At 42.0% G+C, this 26,111-nt stretch overlaps 1 long non-coding RNA gene across 1 annotated transcript; it reads left to right on the top strand.

Annotated features, from left to right (window-relative positions):
* The first annotated feature begins 13,281 nt into the window (after nt 1–13,281).
* On the top strand, nt 13,282–20,931 carry LOC117981009 (uncharacterized). Its single transcript, XR_008626024.2, has 2 exons — nt 13,282–13,835; nt 20,237–20,931. It is a non-coding gene; the product is annotated as an uncharacterized LOC117981009 (long non-coding RNA).
* The last annotated feature ends 5,180 nt before the right edge of the window (nt 20,932–26,111 follow it).

The following is a 26,111-nucleotide window of genomic DNA, read 5'->3' as shown; positions in this document are numbered from 1 at the left end:
CCCTCTTTTCAGGGATGTAAATACATCATTTCTCAACATGATGCAAAAACATCATTTCTGCAAAGGGGCAATACCCTTGGGGACTTCCCTTTAGTTTGAGCCACTGTGAGGTCATGGAATGATGTTGCTGGAAAGCCATGAAAATGGTACTCCTCACTGAATTTTGAGCCAGAATCAGAACACATCAGCCTCAGGATATGGAAACTAATGAAACCAATATCCTGCAACTTACAGAAGGTGCTACCTTAAGAGATCATCAGCACTCCACAGCCTGAAAGATCAGTGGTGCAAATTAAACAACTTCCATAGTTCTACTCATACGATTACTTCCTCTTGGAATAGCCCATTACTTCTCTTTTTCCTTGATGTGGTTTGGCTGTGTCCCCACTCAAAAGTCATCTTGAATTGTAGCTCCCATAATTCCTATGTGTTGTGGGAGGGACCTGGTGGAAGATAATTGAATTGTGGGGGTATTTCCCCCACAATATGGGTTTTTCCCATATTGTTCTCATGGTAATGAATAAGTCTCACGAGATGTGGTGGTTATATAAGGGGAAACCCCTTTTGCTTTGTTCTCATTCTCTCTTGTCTGCCACCATGTAAGACGTGCCTTTTGCCTGCTGCCATTATTGTGAGGCCTCCCAGCCACGTGGAACTGTGAGTCCATTAAACTTCTTTTTCTTTATAAATTACCCAGTCTCAGGTAGGTCTTTATTAGCAGCATGAAAACAGATTCATACACTCCCTGACTATTGAATCTTTCTTATCTTTCAGGGTATTCCTCAAAACCCAAGTCTCTCTTAAGCATTGCCTCTGCCCACACCATTGGAATTATTTCCACCCTCTTCCACCCCTCTGCTATAGTTCCTCTGATCCTCTCTTGTAGCTCTCCACATATTGTTTTGCTTTATAATTGTCCTACCCAAGTCTGTCTTCCCAATCAATGCACAGGCTGGAGTTGGTTCTTTTTGGTGTCTTATTTCCCTGAATAGAGCCTGGCACAGATTAGGTGCTCAGTCAATATTTACTGTAAGCATCATCCCATAATTAGATAGTGACAACAGGAAATATTTATCTTCTTGCATCTAGGTGAGACTGAACCTGATTAAGCAAAGCAGATCAGTGTCCAGGAAACTCCTGTGGCATTCCAACGGAGGAAAAATTCATAACTTATCTCAGCAAACACTTATAACACTGCTGTGGTTTGTTCAGTGATGATAAATATGTTTGCCTTGTCGTTTCATCTTTCATCTGCTGTTTGTTCCACTTTCCTGGATTGCAAAATCCTTGAGCATGAAGATACTGTTACCTTTCTTTATAACCTTCACCGAGGGTAGCATAAGATAATGAAGATAGTGGACAAGTCATAAATGATTGATTAATTGATTGACTCAGTTAATAAACATTTTCTCAGCTTTATGTATCTGCCTGCTGCAGGTATATAAGCCACAATACTTTTAAGGGCTCTCAGTTCAGTGGGAGAGACATTGCATTTCATTATAGTGTGTTATTGATGAATCTGAGTTACCAAGCCAATAGGAGAATAAAACAAGAGGTATGAAAATGTGCTTGACATCATTGATCATCAGAGAAATGCAAATCAAAACTACAGTAAGATACCGTCTCTACCCCAGTTAAAATGGCTTTTATCCAAAAGACAGGCAATGACAAATGTTGGTTAGGATGGGGAGAAAAGGGAACCCTCATACACTGTTAGAATGTAAATTAGTACAGCCACTTCGGAGAAGAGTTTGAAGGTTCCTAAAAAAAACAAAAGTCAAGCTACAGTATGATCCTGCAATCCTACTCCTAGATATATACCAAAAAGAAAGAAAATCAGTATAGTAAAGAGATATCTGCACTCCCTTGTTTATTGCAACACTGTTCACAATAACCAAGATTAGGAAGCAACCTAAGTGCCCATCAACAGATAAATGCTTAAAGAAAATGTGGTACATATAGGCAATGGAGCACTATTCAGCCATGAAAAAGAATGAGATCCTGTCATTTGCAACAACATGGATGGAACTGAAGGTCACTATGTTAAGTGAAATTAGTCAGGCACAAAAAGACAAACTTTGCATGTTCTCACTTATTTGTGGGATCCAAAAATTAAAACAATTGAACTCATGGAGATAGAGTAGCAGGATGGTTACCAGTGGCTGGAAAGTGGGGGATGGCAGGTGGGGAGGGAATGGCGATGGCTAATAGGTACAGCAAAATAGTTAGAAAGAATAAATAGGCCAGGCGCGGTGGCTGATGCCTGTAATCCCAGCACTTTGGGAAGCCGAGGCGGACAGATCACAAGGTCAGGACATGGAGACCATCCTGGCTAACAGGGTGAAACCCCATCTCTACTAAAAATACAAAAAATTAGCTGGGCGTGGTGGCCGGCGCCTGTAGTCCCAGCTACTCTGGAGGCTGAGGCAGGAGAATGGCATGAACCTGGGAGGCAGGAGCTTGCAGTGAGCCGAGATGGCGCCACTGCACTCCAGCCTGGGTGACAGAGTGAGACTCCATATAAAAATAAATAAATAAATAAATAAATAAGACCTCATATTTGCTAGCACAAAAGTGTGACTGTAGTCAAAAATAATTTATACATCTAAAAATAGCTAAAGGAGTATAATTGGATTTTTTGTTACACAAATGATAAATGCTTGAGGGGATAGATACCCCATATACCCTGGTGCAATTATTATGCATTGCATGCCTCTATAAAAATATCTCATGTACCCCATTAGTATATAAGTGTAACCCACTGGGCATGGTGGCTCATGCCTGTAATCCGAGCACTTTGGGATGCTGAAGCAGGAGGATCCCTTAAGCCTGGGAATTTCAGGCAAGCCTATGCAACATGGTGAAACCCAGTCTCTACAAAAAAAACAAAAATTAGGTGGATGTGGTGGTATACATCTGTAGTCCCAGCTACTCGGGAGGTGGAGACAGGAGGATTGCTTTAGCCCAGTAAGTTATAGCTGCAGTGAACTGTGATCATGCCACTGCACTTCAGCCTGGGCAGCAGAGTGAGATCATGCCTCAAAAATATATATGTTATATATATATATTTATAAATATATATTATTTATTATTATTAATATAATATTAATATTAATATTAATTAATATATATTTATATTATTTATAATATTTATATATTATATATTATATAATATATAACAATATTATATATTATATAATTATATTATATAATTAATAATAATATAATTAATAATTATATTATATAATATATATAATATTAATATTATATATATTAATTATATATAATATTATGTATAATATATAATATATAATATAATTATTAATTATATTATTATTAATTATATAATATAATTATTAATTATATTATTATTAATTATATAATATAATTATTAATTATATTATTATTAATTATATAATATAATTATATAATATATAATAATAATATAATTATATATTATATAATATATAATATATAATATATAATATAATTATATATTATATAATATATAATATATAATATAATTATATATAATATATAATATATAATATAATATATTATATATTATATTATATAATTATTAATTAATATAAATTATTATTTATCATTTATATATTATATGTAATATTATCATTTATATAATATACATATATATTATTTATAACATATAAATATATATTATTATATTATAAAAATATACATAAATATGTTTATATATAAATATACAAAATATTTTATATATAATACATAAAATATATATAAATATATATAATATATATTATTTATATATGTAAATATAGATTATGAATCATATTATTTTTATATTTTTATATAATATATAAAACGTATATATTATGTTACATATTTATATATATCTCATAAATATATACACCGAATATGCACCCACAAAAGTTTAAAATAAAAAACTATTTTAAAAAAGCAAGAGGTAACAAATTCTTCCCCAGAAAAGGCTTCACAAAAGACAGGATGTTTGAGATTCATTCTGCAGACACTTTGGCCAGCCAGAGAAGACAAGGCTTTAGGCTGATGGGCTCCTATGCAGATGCCATAATGTTATGCCCATCTGCATCATGGCTGTGTTTTCCTGGCAAAAGCCACTCATATAATTCCTTATGTGCTGCTGAACGGGTCTCGCTGACACAATACAGCCTGACAGAGTGGAGACAGCCAGCTACAAAGCATCAGAATGCTGGCTTCTAGCCCCAGCAGTACAACTGCGAGCATGTCTTTTTTTTTTTTTTTAACGGTGTCTCACTCTGTCGCCCAGGCTGGAATGCAGTAGCGTGATCTCTGCTCACTGCAGCCTCCACCTCCCGGGTTCAAGCGATTCTCCTGCCTCAGCCTCCCAAGTAGCTGCGAATGCAGGCATCCGCCACCATGCCCAGCTAATTTTTTTTGTTTGTTTTTTGTTTTGAGACGGAGTCTTGCTCTGTCACCCAGGCTGGAGTGCAGTGGCGCGATCTCGGCTCTCTGCAAGCTCCACCTCCCAGGTTCACGCCAGTCTCCTGCCTCAGCCTCCCGAGTAGCTGGAACTACAGGCGCCCGCCACCACGCCCGGCTAATTTTTTGTATTTTTAGTAGAGACGGGGTTTCACCGTGTTGGCCAGGATGGTCTCGATCTCCTGACCTAGTGATCTGCCCGCCTCGGCCTCCCAAAGTGCTGGGATTACAGGTGTGAGCTACCGCGTCCAGCCAATTTTTTGTATTTTTAGCAGAGACGGGGTTTCACCGTGTTAGCCAGGATGGTCTCTATCTCCTGATCTCATGATCCGCCCGCCTCGGCCTCCCAAAGTGCTGGGATTACATCAGCCACCGTGCCCAGCCGCAAGTATATCTTATCCTCTTTCCGAGCCTTAATTACTCCGTCTGTAAAACAGGCACGATGATCCCATTCAAATGAAAATTCGAGTATGACAGTATGACAGTATTTTGAAACTCTATTGTAGTCCCTCTACCAGGGTTTTTCTTTTCTTGGCTCTGGTCCAAATTCTCTACTGTTACTTAAGGTTTATCGTGATCTATTGCTTGAGTCCCTCTTTCTCTCCTTCAAAGAGATTATTGCTTTCATGTTGAAAGAAAAACTGCAACCCCACTGCTAACCCAAAGGGGAGTGGACAGAGCCATGTGTGGGAGAAGCAGTTAAATCATAAAATAATAGCAGGGGGCTGAAATTGCCCCTGACTGCCCATTGCTGCTCTCATTTTTATAGTCCATTAAAACCTACAATCACTGTAATGTTTATGCATTATTGGGGAGATAAATTGCATAATTTTCATTTTGCAATTTAAATGTAATTATGATCTTACTAATGACTAAAACCTGAATTTGCTAGACTATCAGTTTTTCTAACCCTTGCCAAAATTATAGGTAATTACTTAAGGCTTACAATAATTATAAGTCCATCTCTTAAATAATTAATGTGCACTTTCATGGTACAAAACAGCTAGTAATCAAACGACCTCTGCTTACACTGCAAACTCAAGCAATTAAGCCTATTGTGTAGAACTATGGAAATATACCCATTTGCAAGAGTCCTTCCATTGGCAAGCTAAAACATGAGGTAGCTGTGTTTTATAGTATCAAATAAGGACGAATTCCCCTGCTGCCAAAAGGCCAGAAAAAGAAAGTGATCCACAAAATTGTAGGAAATGTAATCTGAATCTACACAACACTATTGTAGCTGGTGGGAGACAGGCTGAGGAGCGGGAGGAAAACAGAGAATGCTTCCGGCTATGGACTTGAAATAAATGTGAAATGGATCTAGTTTTCACAAAGGAGCTAAGAGTGGGGTGTGACTAGAACTTATCACCTGCCTTTTCATCTTTATTTTCTTCTTGAGGGGACATGCAATTCCTTCCCATAACAAACATATAGCATGGAGCTGAACTTCTGTGACACAGGGATAAATAAGGTCGAGTTTTTGCCCTTGAGAAATTAACCTACTAGTGTATGTTATGAGATAGGAAAGCAGAAAATCAGAATAAACCCTGATAAGTGCTGCAATTTCCCACAGAGGGGTGGTGGCAGATATTCAAGCACTGAGCCACAAATAGTGTTTCTTAATATTTGTTATTCTGCTCACAAAGAGTCTCTAAAGGTTCCTGAGAGTGGAACTGGCCAGTAAGGGATATTCCAAGGACCTGAGCTGCTCCTGCCCTGGGGTTTTGGCTCACAATGACTTAGCACAATGAGGATCACATCCAGATCACAACACCAGATATTCTTGATGTAGGAAACGTTCCAAAATGAATTCCTGGAGTCATCTCCTTATCACCGCTCTGTGTTCATTTTTTGCCTGCTCAGCTCTTTCTATCCTGATCACACCCATTAACCAAGATTCAGCACCACTACCTTCTCCTCCAAGAAGCCTGCTCCAATACTACAGAGCTCTTCAAAAGTTCCCCTCTTTATACACAAACTTATCTGAAGGGTGTTGTGATGAGTCACTTTATATCGCACCGTGGCAGGCTCACAGTGCCCAGATATATGGTCAGACATTATTCTGGATGTCTCTGTGAGGGTGTTTGTGGATGAGATTAACATTTAAACAGTGGACTTTTGAGTGAAGTTGATTACATGCCATAATGTGGGTGGGCCTCATCCAATCAGTTGAAGGCACTCATAGAACAAAGGTTGATTGCTCTCAAGCAAGAAGGACTTCTGCTAGCAGGTAGATATTGATCAAGCCAAATTGTTGATATTGCTTGGATTTGTGTCCCTGCCCAAATCTCATGTCGAATTGTAATCCCGTGCTGGAGGTGAGGCCTGATGGGAGGTGATTCAATCATGGGGGTGAAGTTCTCCTGAATGGTTTCACACCATTCCCCTTTGGTACTGTACAGTGAGTAAATTCCAATGAGCTCTAATTGTTTAAAAGTGTGTAACACCTCCTTCTGCCGTTTCTTGGTCCAGTTCCTTGGTCTAGCTCCTGCCATGTAAGACACCTGCTCCTACTTTGCCTTCCTCCACGAATAAAAGCTCCCTAAGCCCTCCCTGGAAGCAGATACTGCCATGCTTTCTTTACAGCCTGCAGAACCATGAGCCAATTTAACCTCTTTTCTCTGTAAATTACCGCGTCTCAGGTATTTCTTTATAGCCCTGCAAGAACAGACTAATGCAAATATCCTTCTCTGGGTCTCCAGCCCACCAGCCCACTCTTCAGATTTTGGGCTTGCCAGCCTCCATAATCACATGACCAATCCCTTAAAATCTCTCCTCTCTCTCTTGATAGATGATAGATAGATAGATAGATAGATAGATAGATAGATAGATAGATAGATAGATATAGTAGAGATGATACAGACAGATATGTAGGTAGATAGGTAGAGATCGATAGGTGATTGAGATAGGTAGGTAGAGAGGATAGAGATAGTAGGACGATAGATAGATAGATAGATAGATAGATAGATAGATAGATAGATAGATAGATAATATAGATAGATTATTGTTAGAGACAGATGGATAGATACTAGGTATGTAGATATAGATAGATATTTAAATAGAGATAGGTAGATAGATAGATAGATAGATAGATAGATAGATAGATAGACATAGCTAGATGATAGCTTGCTAGCTAGCTAGATAATTGATAGAGGTAAGTAGGTAGGTAGAGATAGATAGATGATAGATAGATAGATAGGTAGATATACATAGATGGATAATAGCTTGTTAGCTAGCTAGCTAGATAATTGATAGACATAAGTAGGTAGGTAGATAGATAATTGATATAGATAGATGATAGATAAATGGATAGTAGGTAGTACATAGATATTGATAATTTAGATACATAGATGATAGATAAATACATGATAGATACATATTGACAGAGATAGATGATGATCGATAAATATAGATAGATGATAGGTGATAGTAAAGAGAGAGAGATAGATAGTAGATATATATAGATAGATTAGATAGATACATACATACATATAGAGAGATAAATAGATAGAGAGATGGATGGATAGACAGACGCAAACACACATACACATCCTATTAGTCATGTTTCTCTAGGGAACCCTGACTACACTACACAGGTGTCTTGGTTTAATGTCACCTGACTTAACTGTAGCCTCCCATGCTCCAAGAAGAATTTGGACCCTGCAGCCCTAAGATCTTGTCCTTATCCATCTGAATCCTTGTCCCTTCAGTAATAATTCTAATATGGGCTTAAAATAATCTCATCCCAGGGGTGTACACTCTGGAAAACCAAAATACCTTTAGGATTCAAAGCTTGGGTAGAAGTTATTTGAGAAAATAGTGGACGAACACCGAAGCAGAAATCCCTACCAAATTCCTTGTCTCCATGAGGTCAGGCTTCATGGACATGTGCTCTTGCAGAACTATATTTTCCTGTTGAAGCACTTATCTCAATGAATTGATTTTTAAATGTAATATTTGTCTTTTATGTGCCTCCCCGTGAGACTGCAAAACTCCAAGTGCATAGGGACCAACTGTGTCTGCAGTAAGCTCAATGGTTCAATAAATATATGCTGTCTAAACGACTAATCAATGCAGGCGAAATGGTTATGCTGAGTGCTCCTGACAATATTTCTTTCTTTCTTTTTTTTTTTTTGAAAAGGAGTCTTGCTCTGTTGCCCAGGCTGGAGTGCAGTGGCACTATCTCGGCTCACTGCAAACTCCACCTCCTGGGTTCAAGCGATTCTCCTGCCTCAGCCTCCAGAGTAGCTAGGATTACAGGTGTGCGTCACGATGCCCAGCTAATTTTTTGTATTTTTAGTAGAGACGGGGTTTCACCATGTTAGCCAGCATGGTCTCGATCTCCTGACCTTGTGATCTGCCCTCGTTGGCCTCCCAAAGTGCTGGGATTACAGGCGTGAGCCACTGGGCCTAGCCAACATTTCTTTTTAATGACCTGATTCAAGCCATCAACCTCTCCACCACCACCACCACCGTTTCTCTCCACACAAACCATTAAAATTACAGCCAATCTAGAATTATAAAGAAACTCCCAGAATTTCGTATTAGAAAGGGACCACCCTCTTCACAAAGCCCATCTTCTCTGCCTTATCATCTGCTCATCCCACTCCCATCTCTCACCAATGGGCCACGTGGATTCCACTCCACGGAAGATTTATTCATCGGGGCAGCTGTAATCTAGGTCACTGACCCAATAGGTGGAGGATACTCTTGCTGAACCATTGCAGCTCAGATCGTCCCCACAGAATGTGGACTTCCTTACAAAGAAGCAGCAGGAGGAACTCTCCAGTGAGTTGAGATTTAAGGATCTTGGATCCAGTTATTTCTCCTTTACCTCCATGACAAAAAAGTTTCCAGATGCATCTCTTCTACCTGCCAGAGTGGAAAGGAAGACTATCTGCTCATTTCCTCTTTTTAGAACTTTCTATCTTTCCATCTATGCCTCTAGTCGCATCGTATGGGCCAAAGGGTTTTCTGGTGTATTATTAGTTCTCCCTGCCTTTGAGTTTCTGTTAGAATTTGTTCTTTTAAGTCCCGTACTTATCTGATTCCAGAGCAGAGTGTGGTCAACAAAGGGCAGCTGTAAAAGGAGTGCTATTTCCTGCTGTTTCTTGTGATCCCCGCGATGCTTTCTCCAAGGACAAGAAAGGCATCTGTTCAGAAAGCGAATGCGGTCAAGAGCAGGCAGGGTCAATCCGTAGGAGTCCTCTCTTCAGGTGCTTGGACTTGACTTTGGCCTGACATTTAAGAGGAGCCTGTGCTTAGCTCTGGGAGGTAAAGGATAAAACCAAGAAGCCTCTGTCTTGAGATGTCTGAGTGAAGAGGCAACCATTTCATCTTGAAGCAAAGACAATAAAACCTAGGACTGTGGATAGGAGTAACCCATTGTGGGACCCTTGAAAATGGACTTCATGCCCTTGTTTCAGCTTCCTCCCTTGGTGAATTTATAGAGTTCCTGATGGAACGCATTGTGATATGGTAGACCCTATCTTTTTTTTAATTTTTTTTTTCAGAAATGGGGTCTCACTATGTTGCCCAGGCTGGTCTCAAGCTCCTGGGCTCAAGCAATTCTCCCATCTTGGCCTCCCAAAGTGCCGGGATTACAGGTGTGAGCCACCATGGCTGGCCTGACCCCATCTTTTCTGCAGAGATATTCAGGGAGTTAAGAGATTGGATTCCAACCCCAACGCCTCCACCTACTGCTGTATCCTTTTAAGGGAAATCACTTTTCCTCTCTAGGCCTCACTTTTGCAAAGATAAGTGTTAAAAGGCTCTATTTCTGGCAAACTTTGATTCAAAGATCTGACTTCTCCCACCAGGACCTCCAGTAAATGGCAAGAGACTTACATTTCTTAATTATAATCAGCAGGCTATCGAAAATGGTATATTTTTGCAGCAAAGAGAGATTGTATTGTCCCCACCCTTCCATGTGAAAGATTCGTTGGATGTCAGCATGTAGGATTGCCTGAAATCTGCAGTTTCTGAAGAAGCCATCCAATACTTTCTCAAAATCCCCCAAAGCACCTTTGGTTGTATCCCCAGTCTCTTCTTCACAGATGGGAGCCCTATGCCAGTTCTCAAAGTGGTGCTTGACAGATTCCACCTCTTCTGACGATCAGACTGTGTGTTGGCCTCATGGAAGCTTGGGAGTCTGTGGTTAGACACCGTATCCAAGCCGTTAGCTTCACACCTCCTCACCCTTAAGCAGAGGATCTGACTCAAAGGATAGTGCAGACTCTGTTGCCATTTGGCAAGATATTGTCTTCCAAGACAAGCTGAAATTCTCATTCTGCAGCATGGGATGGGAATCATCCCTCACGAATCCAAAAGATCAAAACTCGTGGAGCTTCTCCTTCCCAAGTTAGAGGCATGCAACCAATCAGTTCCCAGTTGCCCCAGCCCCACCCAAATTCATACCAAAGACTTGAAAATCCACTAGTTTGGTCCACACGATTCTTGAGCCAATGGGAATCTGTCTTGAGATTAAGCAGGTGGGGTCCGGGAACAGATAGTAGACCCTAAGCTGCAGAAGGCCTTGGCAGTGCTTACTGCTTTCTTATGTCCCAATTTCTGGTATGGATGATTATCTTGCATTGTCAAAACTGGAGCATCACTCTTGACTGTGGGCAGGGCCACAGACTTCTACATGAAGAGAAAATATGACCATGAACAATAAACTTCAGAATCCAGCGGATTTGGTTCCAATTCCACCTATAGGCTGGATGCAGTGGCTTACATCTAGAATCCCAGCGCTTTGGGAGGCCAAGGCAGGTGGATTACTTGAGGTCAGGAATTCAAGACCAGCCTGGTCAACACAGTGAAACCCCATCTCTACTAAAAATACAAATATTAGCTGAGTGTGGTGGTGTGTGCCTGTAATCCCAGCTACTTGGGAGGCTGAGGCAGGAGAATTGCTTGAACTGGGAGGTGGAGATTGCAGTGAGCCAGGATTGTGCCACTACACTCCAGCCTGGGCAACAAGAGCGACACTCCATCTCAAAAAAAAAAAAAAAAAAAAAAAAAAAAAGGTGCAGGTGCAGTGTCTAGCACATGGTAGGTACTTAATACATGAGAGGTATTATAACAATTACTATTAAGTACTGGCACTTTAGGGACTGTTTTCAAGTTCTACTTCCTATCCACCAAACGGAGATCCCATGCCGGTCTTGATTTCCTCTGAGGAATTTGCCATTGCTTTCTACATACCATTACTTCTCCCTAACCAATGCTTTGGTTAACTTAGTCTTATTGCATCTCAACTCCAGGTTCACCCTTCAACTTTCCCCTGACTCCAGCTCTAAAACTGGCAGGCCAAGTGCTCTCACCTTCCCAGGCTTGGCTCCCAGAGCCCCAAGTCATCAAGAAGCTGGCCCCCAGTCAGGTTCTCTCTTCCTGGCTGGGTTTTGTAGCAGTCCCCTGACTAAGATGAGCCCAGATCTGAACCTCAGTCCTCTGCTTGGATTTGGTCATACTACCTTTTACCAAGCCTTTTCTCTAGGAGAGTCTATTGTCTCTACTCTCAGCCATGTCTCTTGCCCCAAACTAGATACTGCCTGTTGCCTCTCAGCTATCTGTAAGGCCAGGAGGACTGTCTCAAAGGCCCACTGACTACAACAGAGCTGATGCCAACATGGACACTATTTAGTACCAAGCCTACACTGACCATAGTTCTTCAAACACTGATATGGACCATTGGTCTCTCTCTCTCTCCTTTCTCTCTACCTCTCTCTCTTTCTCTCTATACTCTATCTTTCCTTCTTTCTTTCTTTTTCTTCCTTCCTTCCTTTCTTTTCTTTCTTTCTTCTTTCTCTTTCGTCCTTTCTTTTTTTCTTTCGCTTCTTTCTTTTCTTTTCTTTCTTTCTTTCGTCTTTCTCTTTCATCCTTTCTCTCTCTTTCTTTCTCCCTCTCTTTCTGTTTCTCTGTCTCTCTTTTGTTCTTTCTTCCTTCCTTTCTTTTCTTTCTTTCTTCTTTCTCTTTCCTCCTTTCTTTCTTTCTCCCTCTCTCCTCTTCTTTCTCTGTCTCTCTTTCTCTTCCTTCCTTTCTTTCCTCTTTCTCTTTCTTCCTTTCATCCTATCTTTCTTTCTTTCTTTCTTTCTTTCTTTCTTTCTTTCTTTCTCCCTCTCTGTTCCTCTTTTTCTGTCGCTCTCTTTTTTCTCTTTCTTTCTTTCTTTCTTCCTTCTTTCTTTCTTTTTCTCTCTTTGTTGCTCTCTCTTCCTCTTTCTTTTCCTCCTCTCCGTTTTTCTGTCTCTTTCTCTCTCTCCTTGTCCCCCTGCCTTCGCTCACCCTTTCTTTCTCTCTTTCTTGCCTTCTCTTTCCCTCTCTTTCCTTCCCTCTTTCTTTTTCTGTTTATCTCTTTCTCAGGGACCCTCTGACCAGGTTTGCCTCTGTCTTTCTCCCCTTTCCTCAAACCCAGAGCTCTGGATTTGTTATTTACAAGCCCAACAGAAAAAGGGCATCTCTAGGCTGTATAACTTTCCCAGTGTAGTAGCACAAGCAGGCAGCCATGATTTCTTACCAAGGAGAGACCAATTTTAAATCTCCGCTGGGTTTTGCATGAAGGAGCTGATGATTTCATGATACACTTCTATTTATTTTATAAAAGAAGACATAGTGGACCGACTGGGGAAATCTCATGGAATAGAATACTATTCATTGATATAAATGGATGAGATTATTCTCGTGCATAAGGCTGGAAAACATGTCTCTTCTGTTCTCTGGGTCTGTTACAAAAATTGTAATCCAAGTCACAACATTCCTTGACAAATCCTGGCGTGGGTATTCACAGAATAAGGAAACATTTCCAGGGACATTTAACTCCAGAGCCTGTGCAAGTGAACCAATCATTTTAAAGAGTGTCTTTGCCTAGCAAAAATAAAGAAATCGCTTCTTCTGTCACCCAGCCTCCTTTTTCTTCTCACGGATAGTGGTGCAAAGAGAATCAAAAACCCCTTTTACTCTTAATTAAAGGTAACTGGGACACTTAAGATCATATACAGAGTACCTTTTAAAAATAAATGTATTATCTGCATTGAAGAAATCTTCTTTTTCCCGCCTTAGCCCAGTTGTTTCTGGAGTGCAGTCCACAGACCTATGCTGATATGGTTTGGCTGTGTCCCCACCCAAATCTCATCTTGAATTATGGCTCCCATAGTTCCCGGGTGTTGTGGGAGGGACCCAGTGGGAGACAATTGAATCACGGAAGCGGTTTCCCCTACACTGCTCTCGTGGTAGTGAAAAAGTCTCATGAGATCCGATGGTTTTATAAGGAGTTTCCCTTTTCACTTGGCTCTCATTTTGTCTCTAGTCTGCCGCCATGTAAGACGTACCATTCATCTTCCGCCATGATTGTGAGGCCTCCCCAGTCACGTGGAACTGTGAGTCCATGTAACCTCTTTTTCTTTATAAATAAATTACCCTGTCTTGGGTATGTCTTTTTGGTTTGTTTGTTTTGTTGTTGGTTTTGTTTGTTTGTTTGTTTTGTTTTTTGTTTTTTTGGGGGGCAGATTCTTGCTCTGTCACACAGGCTTGAATGCAGTGGTGCAATCTCGGCTCACTGCAAGCTCCATCTCCTGGGTTCAAGCCATTCTCCTGCCTCAGCCTCCCGAGTAGCTGGGACTACAGGCACATGCCGCCATGTCCGGTTAATTTTTTTTTTTCTTTGTATTTTTAGTAGAGACAGGGTTTCACCGTGTTGCCCAGGCTGGTTTTGAACTCCGGAGCTCAGCCAATCCACCCACCTTGGCCTCCCAAAGTGCTAAGATTACAGGTGTGAGCCACTGTGCCCGGCCTTAGGTATGTCTTTATCAGCAGCGTGAAAACAGATTAATCCAGATGCTAACAGGCCTGCAACCTGCATTTTTGCCTCACTGTGATAACGTCTGGTGACCTTGGCCAAGTCAAACACCTCCAGCACCAGTTTTCCTTTTGTGGGGCTAAAAAAGCAATCCCTATTCCACTTTTCCAGAAGAAAAATCTTTAGGCCCATGATGGTTACCCTAATGGACTCCCCAAGAATGCTGACTGTCAGTAGCAGGTGCAGAGACTCCCAGAGTTCCTAGAAGACCAAAAGATGGTTTCCAAAGAGCTGGCTGTAGTAACACCTGTACAGTTGCCCCCCACTTATTCATACAGAATACTTTCTAAAACCCCCCAGGGGATTTCTCAAACCATAGATAGTACTGAACCCCATCTATACAGTCATGCATCACTTAACCACGGGGATGCATTATGAGAAATGTGTCATTTGGTGAGTTGGTTACTGTGTGAACATCATGGAGTGTACTTACACAAGCCTTGATTGTACAGCCCACCATACACCTAGGCTATATGGTCTCACCTCTTGTTCCTAGGTTACAAACCTGTAAAGCGTGTTACTGTATTTAATACTGTAGGCAATTGTAACACGATGGTAAGTATTTGTGTATCTAAACTTATCTAACATAGGAAAGCTACAGTAACAATACAGTATCATAATCTTTTGAGACTGTCATTGATTAAAATTCTGTTACTCAGCACATAACTGTTCTATGTTTTTTCTATGCAGACATACCTATGATAAAGTTTAATTTATAAATTAAGCACAGTAAGAGATGAACAACAATAACTAATAAGAAAATCAAACAATTATAGCAATATACTGCAATGCAACATACAAAATACTGTCATATTGGCCAGGCATGGTGGCTCACGCCTGTAATTCCAGCATTTTGGGAGGCTGAGGCAGGCGGATCACAAGGTCAGGAGTTCGAGACCAGCCTGACCAACATGGTGAAACCCTGTCTCTACTACAAATACAAAAATTAGCCAGGCGTGGTGGCACATGCCTGTAATCCCAGCTACTCAGGAGGCCGAGGCAAGAGAATCACTTGAAACCAGGAGGCAGAGGTTGCAGTGAGCCAAGATTGCACCACTGCACTCCAGCCTGGGTGACAGAGTGAGACTCCATCTCAAAAAACAAAAAAAAAAAATACTGTCATATTTTCAGACTGTGAGTAACTGCTGGTAACTGAAACTGCAAAAAGTGAATAAATAAATAAATAAATGTATTTCACCACAAATAAAGCTGGGCTACAATACTGAGTTTCGTGTTGGTGTTGCCCTGAACCAAGCCATTTCACAAGCACCTTTCCCTTCCTTCTTCTGCGCAAGAATTTCCATCTTCCTGCCTACTGTCCAATGAGTAGCTCTTTATCCAGTGAAAACGAGCATTCCTTCATAGACATGTAATAATGATTAGATTGGCTTGGATTAGCAAACCAAGCCATTCATTTCCATTTATGAATGTGACTGACAGTCTTTATGTCTTCCAAAGTTGAAATGTAGCTACTGCTTGATGAATATAGCCTACCATTTCAGCCCACACTGTGTTCTCACACTAAGGAGTGGAAGGCTGGGGGGTGCGGGGTGGCGGGCGTGGGGGGCAGGATGCGCAGTGGTGATTAAGGATCAATTGTTTTATCTTTTTTTCTTCTTTTTGAGATGGAATCTCACTCTGTCCCTCAGGCTGGAGTGCAGTGGCATGATCTTGACTCACTGCAACATCCACCTCCTGGGTTCAAGCAATTCTCCTGTCTCAGCCTCCCGGATAGCTGGGATTACAGGCACCCGCCACCATGCCCAGCTAATTTTTGTATTTTTAGTAGAGATGAGGTTTCACCATATTGGTCAGGCTAGTCTCGAACTCCTGATCTCAGGTGATCCACCCACCTCGGCCTCCCAAAGTGCTGGGATTACAGTCATGAGCCACCGCACCCAGCCTATTCTATCTATTTTTATTGTGCTCTCTGATGTGGGGTATGCATTGTGTACAGAGGGTGAGGGGAGAGTGTCATTCACACAGGCTCCGTGTCGACCACTGCCATCACCCAAGGGGTTCTTCCTGCCAGCTGCTTAAAGACCACCTCATTGTACTAGAGAAAGAGTTAATAGACACGAGGCCGGCCATGCCACATTGGGAGATGGAATTGGTACTCTAATCATCTCTTTCAAAGCTCCTAGGTTAGGGGTGTTTCAAAGGCCGTTTGGGGGAAGAGGTGGGGGTGGCCAGGTAACAGGTGCCTGCTGCTCATTGGTTGGGGCAGAAATGAAATCATAGTGGGTAGAAGCTGTCCTTCTGAGGACTGAATCACTTCTGGGTGACGCCACAGCAGCAGGATTGGTGGTCCAGTTGGAGCCATTAGGTTTAGGTAGAACCATGGATATCAGACATGCAAAAAAAGGAAAGAGGTCCTGATTCAGACCCCAAGAGAGGGTTCTTGGATCTCACACAAGAAAGAAATCAGGGCAAGACCACAGATGCAAAGCAAAATATATCTCAAAAGACCAGTCTAGCATAGTGGTATTATTTGCAGGAGCAATTGGGGAAGCTGTGTCTGATAACCTCCAGAATCACGGCTGACAATCATTCATTTCTGAGCCTTAGCAGGACTCGGGTTCCTCTTCTCTGACTAGCCTGATGGGCTGCAATTAGCTTTCCAAAAGCAGTTGAGTTCTGGACAAGGCCTATTATCCTTTAAGCTATAGCCTAATAGTCTTTCAAAGTTAGCCTGACCGGATAGCCCAGGGATAATTAAGACAAAGGCAAGATGTGGGGGTGGGTTAACTTAGCTTTCTCTTATACTTTTTCTCATCTACGGAATTTTTGCAAAGGTGGTATTTTGTCAGAGGTGTTCGAACCAGAGTGACTCCATCTTGAGTGAGGGCTAGGAAAATGAGGCTGAGACTTGCTGGGCTGAATTCCCAAAAAGTGAGGTATTCCTAGTCTCTAGATGTTTACAGTTAAGGGAACAGATTGATAATGTTTATTAAACAGAACCAGACTTGGGAATGTCCAGATATCCCAATATCTTGAGAACAAATGCGTTCCTAATTTTGCTTTAAAGATAATAATATTGATTCTTGCAAAATATAGTAATTAAGAAAATTAATCCTTTATCACAAACCCTTGTAGCAGAGAACATCCCCTCATAATCTTTTCTTAACATATATATGATAAAATATCATATATATGAGAGATATATATATCAATCATATATATATATATCTCACCTTCAACCAAGGGGAGGGTGTCACATTCTATTGCATTTAATTAAACTTAGCTCTCCATTCCGTTTCTAATTGTGATATTTAAAATTTTAAACTAGATATAAAATGTTTTCATTTTGTCAAAAAAAGTGTCAATCTTCATAAGGAATCTTTTATCATATATATGATATATATATATTTTATCATATATATGATAAAATGAATATATATATATTCAAGCATTGTACCTTGTACCTAGGGTGGACATGTTCCTTCTCTTACTTTTGGGAACCTCCTACTCTGTCTATGGAGTAGCTGTATTTTTACCATTTTACTTTCTTAATAAACTTGCTTTGCAGACTTGCCCTTAATTCTTTCTTGCACAAGATCCAAGAACCCTCTCTTGGGGTCTGAATCAGGACCCCTTTCTTGTAACAGTTTCACCACCATAAGCACCCAGCATTTTCCAGAGCTTCAGATGCAAGCCTCCACTTTAGTACAGGAAAAAGTCATTTGTTTCAGAGTTGGATTACCAGGGCCATGTGAGATTTAAAAAAATATGTATCAGTGGGGCTCCTTGTGAGGGAGGCTTGGGGGGAACTGAGACAGAAAGACCCGCAGACCCCACCTTCAGCCAGGAGGTGTCACATTCTATTGCATTTGATTAAACCTAACTCTTCATTCGGTTTCTAATTGCGATATTTAAAATTTTAAACCAGATATAAAATGTTTCCATTTTGTCATAAAAAGTGTCAATCTTTATAAAGAATAGAAGCAACCCCCCCCACCGAGAACTCCGTAACTGTCCCTTTAATTAGGCACTCATTAATAAATCTATCTTGTTCTCAAATCCCCACGCACTTGGTACAGTAGTTCATTAGCACAGGAAGAGGCAATTTAGATTTCCTCAGATAATAGCATCTGCCACTAATCAAATTAAGGCAGGATGTGCAAATGTATCTAAAGCCGGACAAGCTTTGGGTGAGGTGAGGCGGAGGGTCAGGACAAAAAAGATTATCTCTAAAATTACCATCCCGCATCCCCAGTATATGAGACAGTTCCTGGTCACCTTATTTTCCTTATGAAAAAAATCTTCAGTGGTCAGAATATTTATGTTGAGATAGGTCTTGTCAAATCTTGTCACCATACCTCAAAGCCTTAGAAAGTCACTACCAGTGAACTCTCTGAAATCCATTCATTCATTTAATCATGTAATTAATATTGATTCCATTGCCCTGTACCAGACCTTGGGGAGACAGAAGGAGAAGACAGAGGAAAGGCATTCTTAACTCTGTGTCCCTCGACACATGGAGGCAGGTGAAACCATACACCTGCCCAATCCCAAATGCTGTCACAGCCACCACCGCACGCACACACATTCAGTTATTCATGCCTGCATTCATTGATTTATGGATTGAGCAAGTTCTGAGCCCAGCACTATGGTGGGTACTAGAGATACAGCTGTAAACGAACGGAGCATTCTGGAGAGGAGACCGGCTACCCACTGTAAGGTAGTTCAGGTGATATGAAGACAATACACTAAGATTGCTCTATTGAGAGGGGTACAGGACAATTGTTACTGGAAAGGGCTCTGATCTAGACCCCAAGAGAGGCTTCTTGGATTTCACGCAAGAAAGAATTCAGGGCAAGTCCATAGAGTAAAGTGAAAGCAAGTTATTAGGAAAGCAAAGAAATAAAAGAATAGCTACTCCATAGACAGAACAGCCCCAAGGGCTTCTGGTTGCCCATTTTTATGGTTATTTCTTGATGATATGCTAAACAAGGGGTGTATTATTCATGCCTCCCCTTTTTAGACCATATAGGGTAACTTCTTGATGTTGCCATGGCATTTGTAAACTGTCATGGCGCTGGTGGGAGTGTAGCAGTGAGGACGACCAGAGGTCACTCTGGTTGCCATCTTGATTTTGGTGGGTTTTGGCCAGCTTCTTTACTGCAATCTGTTTCATGAGCAAGGTCTTTATGACTGGTATCTTATGCTGACCCCCATCCTGTGACTTAGAATGACTTAGCTGTCTGGGAATGCAGCCCAGTAGGTCTCAGCCTCATTTTACCCAGCCCCATTCAAGATGGCGTTGCTCTGGTTCAAATGCCTCTGACACAATGAGAGCACTTTTCTAATTTGGGTGGTCAGGAAAGGTCTCTGAGAAGGTGACTTTTGAGAATTAAACAGAGAATTACCATTTGACCCAGCAATCCCATTACTAGGTAATATACCCAAAGTAAAACAAATCATTCTCCCCAAAAGAGACCTGCAGTAGCATGTTTATTGTGGCACTATTCACAATAGCAAAGAAGTGGAATCAGCTTAGATGCCCATCAACAGTTGATTGGATAAAGGATATGTGGTACATATACACCATGGAATACTACACAGCCATGAAAAAGAGTGAAACCATGTCCTTCGTAGCAACATAGATGCAGCTGGAGGCCATTATCCTCATTGAATTAAAAACAGAAACAGAAAGCCAAATACAACCTGTTCTCAGTTGTAAGTGGAAGCTAAACATTGGGTACACATGAACATAAAGATGGGAAGAACAGACAATGGAGACTCCAAAATGGGGGAGGGATAGAGAGGGGCGAGGGTTGAAATGCTACCTATTGGGTACTATATTCATTATTTGAGTTATGTGTTCAATTGGAGTCCAAATCTCAGCATCATGAAATCTATTCATGTAACAAACTTGCACATGTATCACCAAATCTATCTTTTTTTTTTTTTTTAAAGCAGATGACCATTGAGCAGAGAGCATAATCAGGTGAAGGAGTGAGCCACAAGAGCTGAGAACCATGCGAAGACCTGCAGAAAGACCATCTAAAAACCAAAGGAAGAGACTAAGCAAATCCAGCCTAATTTTGAAGACCACACCCTTACCCAGCAGTCAGGGAACCAAGGAGCCACGCTGAGGTCAGTGCAAAACCAGGAGCACGGTGACCCAGGGCCTCTGTGATGACAGCCTTTAAAGACAGAAGGAGGACTGGGTGTGGTGGCTCACTCCTGTAATCCCGGCAGTTTGGGAGGCTGAGGAGGGCAGATCACTTGAGGTCAGGAGTTTGAGACCAGCCTGGCCAACATGGCAAAAGCCCGTCTCTATTAAAAATACAAAAATTAGCCGGGCGTGGTGGCGCACGCCTGTAATCCCAGCTACTCAGGAGGCTGAGGCAGGAGAATTGCTTGAACCTGGAAGGTGGAGGCTGCCGTGAGCCGAGATTGTGCCACTGCACTCCAGTCTGGATGACAGAGCAAGACCTTGACTCAAAAAAAAAAAAAAAAAAAAGATGGAAGGTGGGAGAGATTGGGTCTCCTGCTGCTCAGCTTTGAGTGAGATGAGCAAAGGGAATTTACCGCAGGATTTGGGAGAATGCAGATGGTTGCTGATTTTGGCAAGAGCAGTCTCCATCAGTGATGCAGACAAGAACCTGACTGTTGTGGGTTTAAGGGAGACTGTGAGGCAAGTAAGTGGAGATGGCAAAGGCAGACAACTTTGCGGAGGAATAGGGAGCAGAGAAATGGGGTGATGGCCGGAGGGGATCCCAGGCCTTAGGGTGGGCATTGTTTTTAAAGATGTAAGCTGTGTAACACCAGCATCTTCATCAGTGGACAGTAGTGGCTCTGGAAAGAGTGAGAAAGCCCAGAGTGAAGAGGAAATAGTCATTGCAGGAAGGGCTGTGGTCTAGTGGTGGTTCTCCTTCCCTCTTTACAGAGGGGATGGAGCAGTCTTGCACCTGACTAAGACATTTGTCTTAGAGATCTTAGAGGTATGAGAGAGGATGTTGAGCTGGAAACAATGGGTGATGGATGTTTTAGTCCGTTTTCACACTGCTATAAAGAACTACCTAAGACTGGGTAATTTATGAAGACAAGTGGTTTCATTGATTCACAGTTCCACAGGCTTAACAGGAAGCATGACTGGGGGACTCGGGAAATTTACAATCATGGCAGAAGGCAAAGAGGAAGCAAGCTGACAGGACATCAGCTTCTGTTTGGATACAACCAGTGATGGCGAGCTCACTAGCTACCCAGGCAGTCCTTTTCATTATCGGGTAGCTCTAACCGACACATCAGCTGCATAGGCATCCTTGCAATTTTCCACATTTGCCTTTGAGAGGTGCATGAGTAGGATCCTCTCTGTAAAGAGGGAAGGCAGAGAACATGTGTAAAATGCAGCAAGGCAAGTAGATTAGATGGTGCCAAGATGGTGTGATCCTTCCACTGCTTTTATTTTCTCAGTAAAATATAAATTCAGGACATTCTGAGAAGAGGCAGGATATGAGAAGTTGGAGGATGTGAGAAAATTGACTCTGGAAATGTAAGAGGACCCCTGGGTATTGCTGAGGTTTGACGTGGGAATTGTAGTCATCCATTTAAAGTGAGATTTGTCAACACTGTGGTGGGTTATCTTCAGCTATATTCAACTGCTGGGGCACAGGGCAGAGGTTGAAAGTTGAGTTGTTTTCCCAGGAAATTAAGATGGAAGGAAAGAGAAGCAGGCTAGTGAAGAATGTGAGCAAGAGAGTGATGACAAGCCTGGAGGGTGGAATCTAAACAGCACCAGGAAGGAAGGAAGGACACTGGAGGTATAACAGAAAAGTGGCAAAGTCAATGGATTGGAGGGCTCAATGGTGTCAAAATAGAGGTATGAGAGTACATTGAGCTGGAAATAATGGGTGGTGGGTGTTTAGTCCGTTTTCAGGCTGCTATAAAGAACTACCTGAGACTGGGTAATTTATGAAAAAAAGAGGTTTAATTGACTCACAGTTTCACGTGGCTGGAGAGGCCTCAGGAAACTTACAATCATGGCAGAAAGCAAAAGGGAAGCAAACATGTCCTTCGTCACATGACAGCAGGAGAGAGACAGAGAGCAAAGGGGGAAGTGCCACCTGCTTTTAAACAACCAGATCTCATGAGAACTCACTCCCTATCATGAGAACAGCAAGGGGGATGTTTACCCCAATGATCCAATCACCTCCCACCAGGTCCCTCCTCGACAGATGAAGATTACAATTCCACATGAGATTTGGGTGGGGACACTGAGCCAAACCATACCGATGGGTGATAGTTGCCATGGTGATGGTTACCACAGTAATAGTTGCCTTCTGCAGGAAGTCTTCATGGCATGCGGGTGGTAACACTGAGGCCTGTCATTGTCTTGTTCACATACCAGGGCGAGTTGAAGATGAAGGATGGGACCAAGACAAATGGAGTCCTGAGAAGTTACTGGATAATGTAGGGAAACTAACAAGTCAGCTTTGCACAACCTCCTCTGAGGATGGAGGATGGAGACTAAATTAAGTTGAACCAGAAATAATGAGGTAAAGCTGGGGGAAAGATGTTAATCCAAATGGGAATCAAAAGTGCAATCAGATCTGGGACTGTGAAGCCAGAAGTGAGATGGAAGTCAGAGGGGATAGGAAGACTATACAGTGTAGACAGAAGTTCAGGCAGAGTCTTCTGAATTCACTGTTGTCCTTGCCCGTTCCATACTCAGGAGTCTCTGTCCTTGGGTCTTAAAAGCTCATGGTGTGTCTTTTGATGGCAGTAGGGTGTCAATGTCCCATGTATGGGAAACAATATGGTGGGGTGGAGGATAGTGGAGCAGCACCAGGTCAACACCCCGGGACAGGAGCCGCACTGGGCTAAGTAGGACAGGGATCATTTCTGAGGGTGCAATTTAGAAAAAGCCACATTTACCACTTCGCCCTTAATTCAATATTTATAGAGTGTTGATAAAGACATACCCGAGACTGGGAAGAAAAAGAGGTTTAATTGGACTTACAGTTCCGCATGGCTGGAGAGGCTTCAGAATCATGGCGGGAGGCAAAAGGCACTTCTTACATCGTGGCTGCAAGAGAAAATGAGGAAAGTGCTAAAGCAGAAACCCCTGATAAAACCATCAGGTCTTATAAGGCTTATTCACTACCATGAGAACAATACAAAGTATGAGGGAAACTGTCCCCATGACTCAAATTATCTCCCACCGGGTCCCTCTCACAACACGTGGGAATTATGGGAGTACAATTCAAGATGATATTTGGGTGGGGACACAGCCAAACCACATCACAGGGCAATGAGATAGTCAAAGTGATTAAGCAAACTAAATGCAGTTAGAAACAGTGAGTTCTAGACTCAGTTCTGCCATTAAATAATTATTAATTTAACTTTTGACAGCCGATCAAATAACTGCAACAGAATGTTGGGAGATGTTATAGTTGAGAACAGTGTTTTTCTGTTTTTCTTTTTTTTGACACGGAATCTCGCTCTGTCACCAGGCTGGAGTGTGGTGATGCTATCTTGGCTCACTGCAACCTCCGCCTCGCCTCCCGGGTTCAAGCGTTTCTCCTGCTTCAGACTCCTGAGTAGCTAGTACTACAGGGGCCCGCCAACGCGTCCAGCTAATTTTTGTATTTTTAGTAGAGATGGGGTTTCACCACATTGGCTAGGATGCTCTCGACCTTTTGACCTCATGATCCACCTGCCTCGGCCTCCGAAAGTGCTGGGATTACAGGCATGAGCCACTGCACCCTGCGAGAACAGTGTTTTTCTAATATTAGTGTGTGTAAGACTTACTGGGTAAACTTACAAAGTACAGAATCTTAGGTCTCATGATGGAATGTGCCAGGAATTTCATTTCATTTCTTTCTTTCTTTCTTTTTTTTTTTTTTTTTTGGAGACAGAGTCTCACTCTATTGCCCAGGCTGGAGTGCAGTGGTGTGATCACAGCTCACTGCAGGCTCAACCTCCCCACCTCAGCCTCCCAAGCAGCTGAGACTGCAGATACATGCCACCATGCCCAGCTAATTTTTTATACTTTTTGTGCAGAGGGGGTTTCTCCATGTTGCCTAGGCTGGTCTTGAACTCCTGAGTTTAAGCAACCCACCTGCCTTGGCTTCCCAAAGTGCTGGGATTACAGGCATGAGCTACCATGCCCGGCCAGAAATTTCATTTCTAACCAGCTCCCAAATGATGCTGGTGCCTCTAAACCCCAAACCACACTTAGAATAGCCCCAATCAAGGGGGCATGATGGGGGTGGGGGCGGGGGGAAGAAGAATCAAAAACACAAGTGGTCAAAGAATACAAAAAGGACAGAGAGAGGTTAAAGATAATTACCATGAACTTCAAAGTTTATTTCTCAAGTTGGTCTTTGTGTAGGTAGCCATTCTGTTGGAATTTGAAGCAAGGCTGGATCAGGAAGACCATGCATACTACGGTGATAAGTCTGGACTGCTTCCTTCCAGCAATAATTTTTGAAAGCAGTGATGGCAATGAGAATCATGCTTTAGGAATATTATTTTGGCAGCAGTTTGCAGGAAAGACTGTTTGGAGTCATCAAGAGAGAGACTGTAATGAAGGTTATTACTCACTGGGAAATGAGGGGATTATAAAAAGTCATACAGCAGAGGCAGGGCAAAGGAAACACGAAAATAAAGTTGAATCCTAGAAATGATGAAAAAGAATAACTGGGCTGAATGACAGATTAGCTGTTTAGATAAAAGTGAGGGCAGAACCTACAATGAATGACTCAGAGGTTTATTGACCTTCTGAATCTTTTCTCTCTGGGTCAGGATTGGAGAAAAGTCACCAGAAACACACTTTCTTCTATTTGGGCATGAAAGGAAGTTTGATGGATTCTAACTCTGAAAGGAAGAATCAGAGGCAAGCATTAAGAAAGTAAATTAATTTGTAAAGAACTTCTGGCTTATCAAATAAAAACATAACAGTTACTTAAAGTAAAGCCCTCCAAAATGACCAATTTGACAGTTAGTTTGTGGAAAATGATTTTCTTACATAATTCTCATCCCGACAAATGGTGGAACATATATATCCTTAGATACCAGCATTGTGAAAGTCAGAGATAAGCTTGTTTTGCGGGGAGTCTGCAACATGCTGGAAGTGCTCAAGGTGACCTTAACATGTTGGGTTCTCTTGGGTTGCAAAGGGATCTGGTTTGCTTTTTGGTTGTGTTTAGATTTTGCTTTCTGATGGTGGAGCTTGAGGTATGACAACTCACACTGGTGCAGACAGTGTCTTTGCTCTTCTCTGATATTCTTGTTCTAAGGAGATGGTTACATAGAATGGAAACACCACTGGGATGGGTCAGGAGACCTTGCTTGGGGACATAGCAAGTCATTAACTATGGGTTTAGGTTCCTCGTAACAAGGAAATTCACTTCACAGGCTCCCAGGGGGCTTCCAGAGCTGACACAAGTGCATACATAGAGCTAGAACTATGTAGAGCTGCTGTTGACATCTAAGTGGATAACTACCTTCAAAATATACCGTTTTTTTACCCAAAATATATCAACCTCATCATGAGCTATACAGGATTAATAGCGAATGCCAAAATCCACTGTCTCCTCTCCCCTCCCCTCCTCTTTCCCCAGCTTCTCTTACCTCCCCTTCCCTTCCCTCCCCTCCCCTTCTCTCACCTCCTGTTCTTTCCTTCCCCTCTCCTTCCCTCCCCTCCCTTCCCTCTCCTCCCCTCCCATTCCCTCCCCTTCTGCTCTTCCCCTCCCCTTCCTTCTCCTCCCCTTCCTTTCCCTCTCCTTCCCTCCCCTCCTGTTCTTCCCCTCCCCTCCCCTTCCTTCCCCATCCCCTTCCCTCCTTT

The sequence above is a fragment of the Pan paniscus genome, chromosome 6 (genome assembly GCF_029289425.2).
Source record: "Pan paniscus chromosome 6, NHGRI_mPanPan1-v2.0_pri, whole genome shotgun sequence".
NCBI lineage: Eukaryota > Metazoa > Chordata > Mammalia > Primates > Hominidae > Pan > Pan paniscus.
This window is presented reverse-complemented; position numbering and strand designations above follow the sequence as displayed.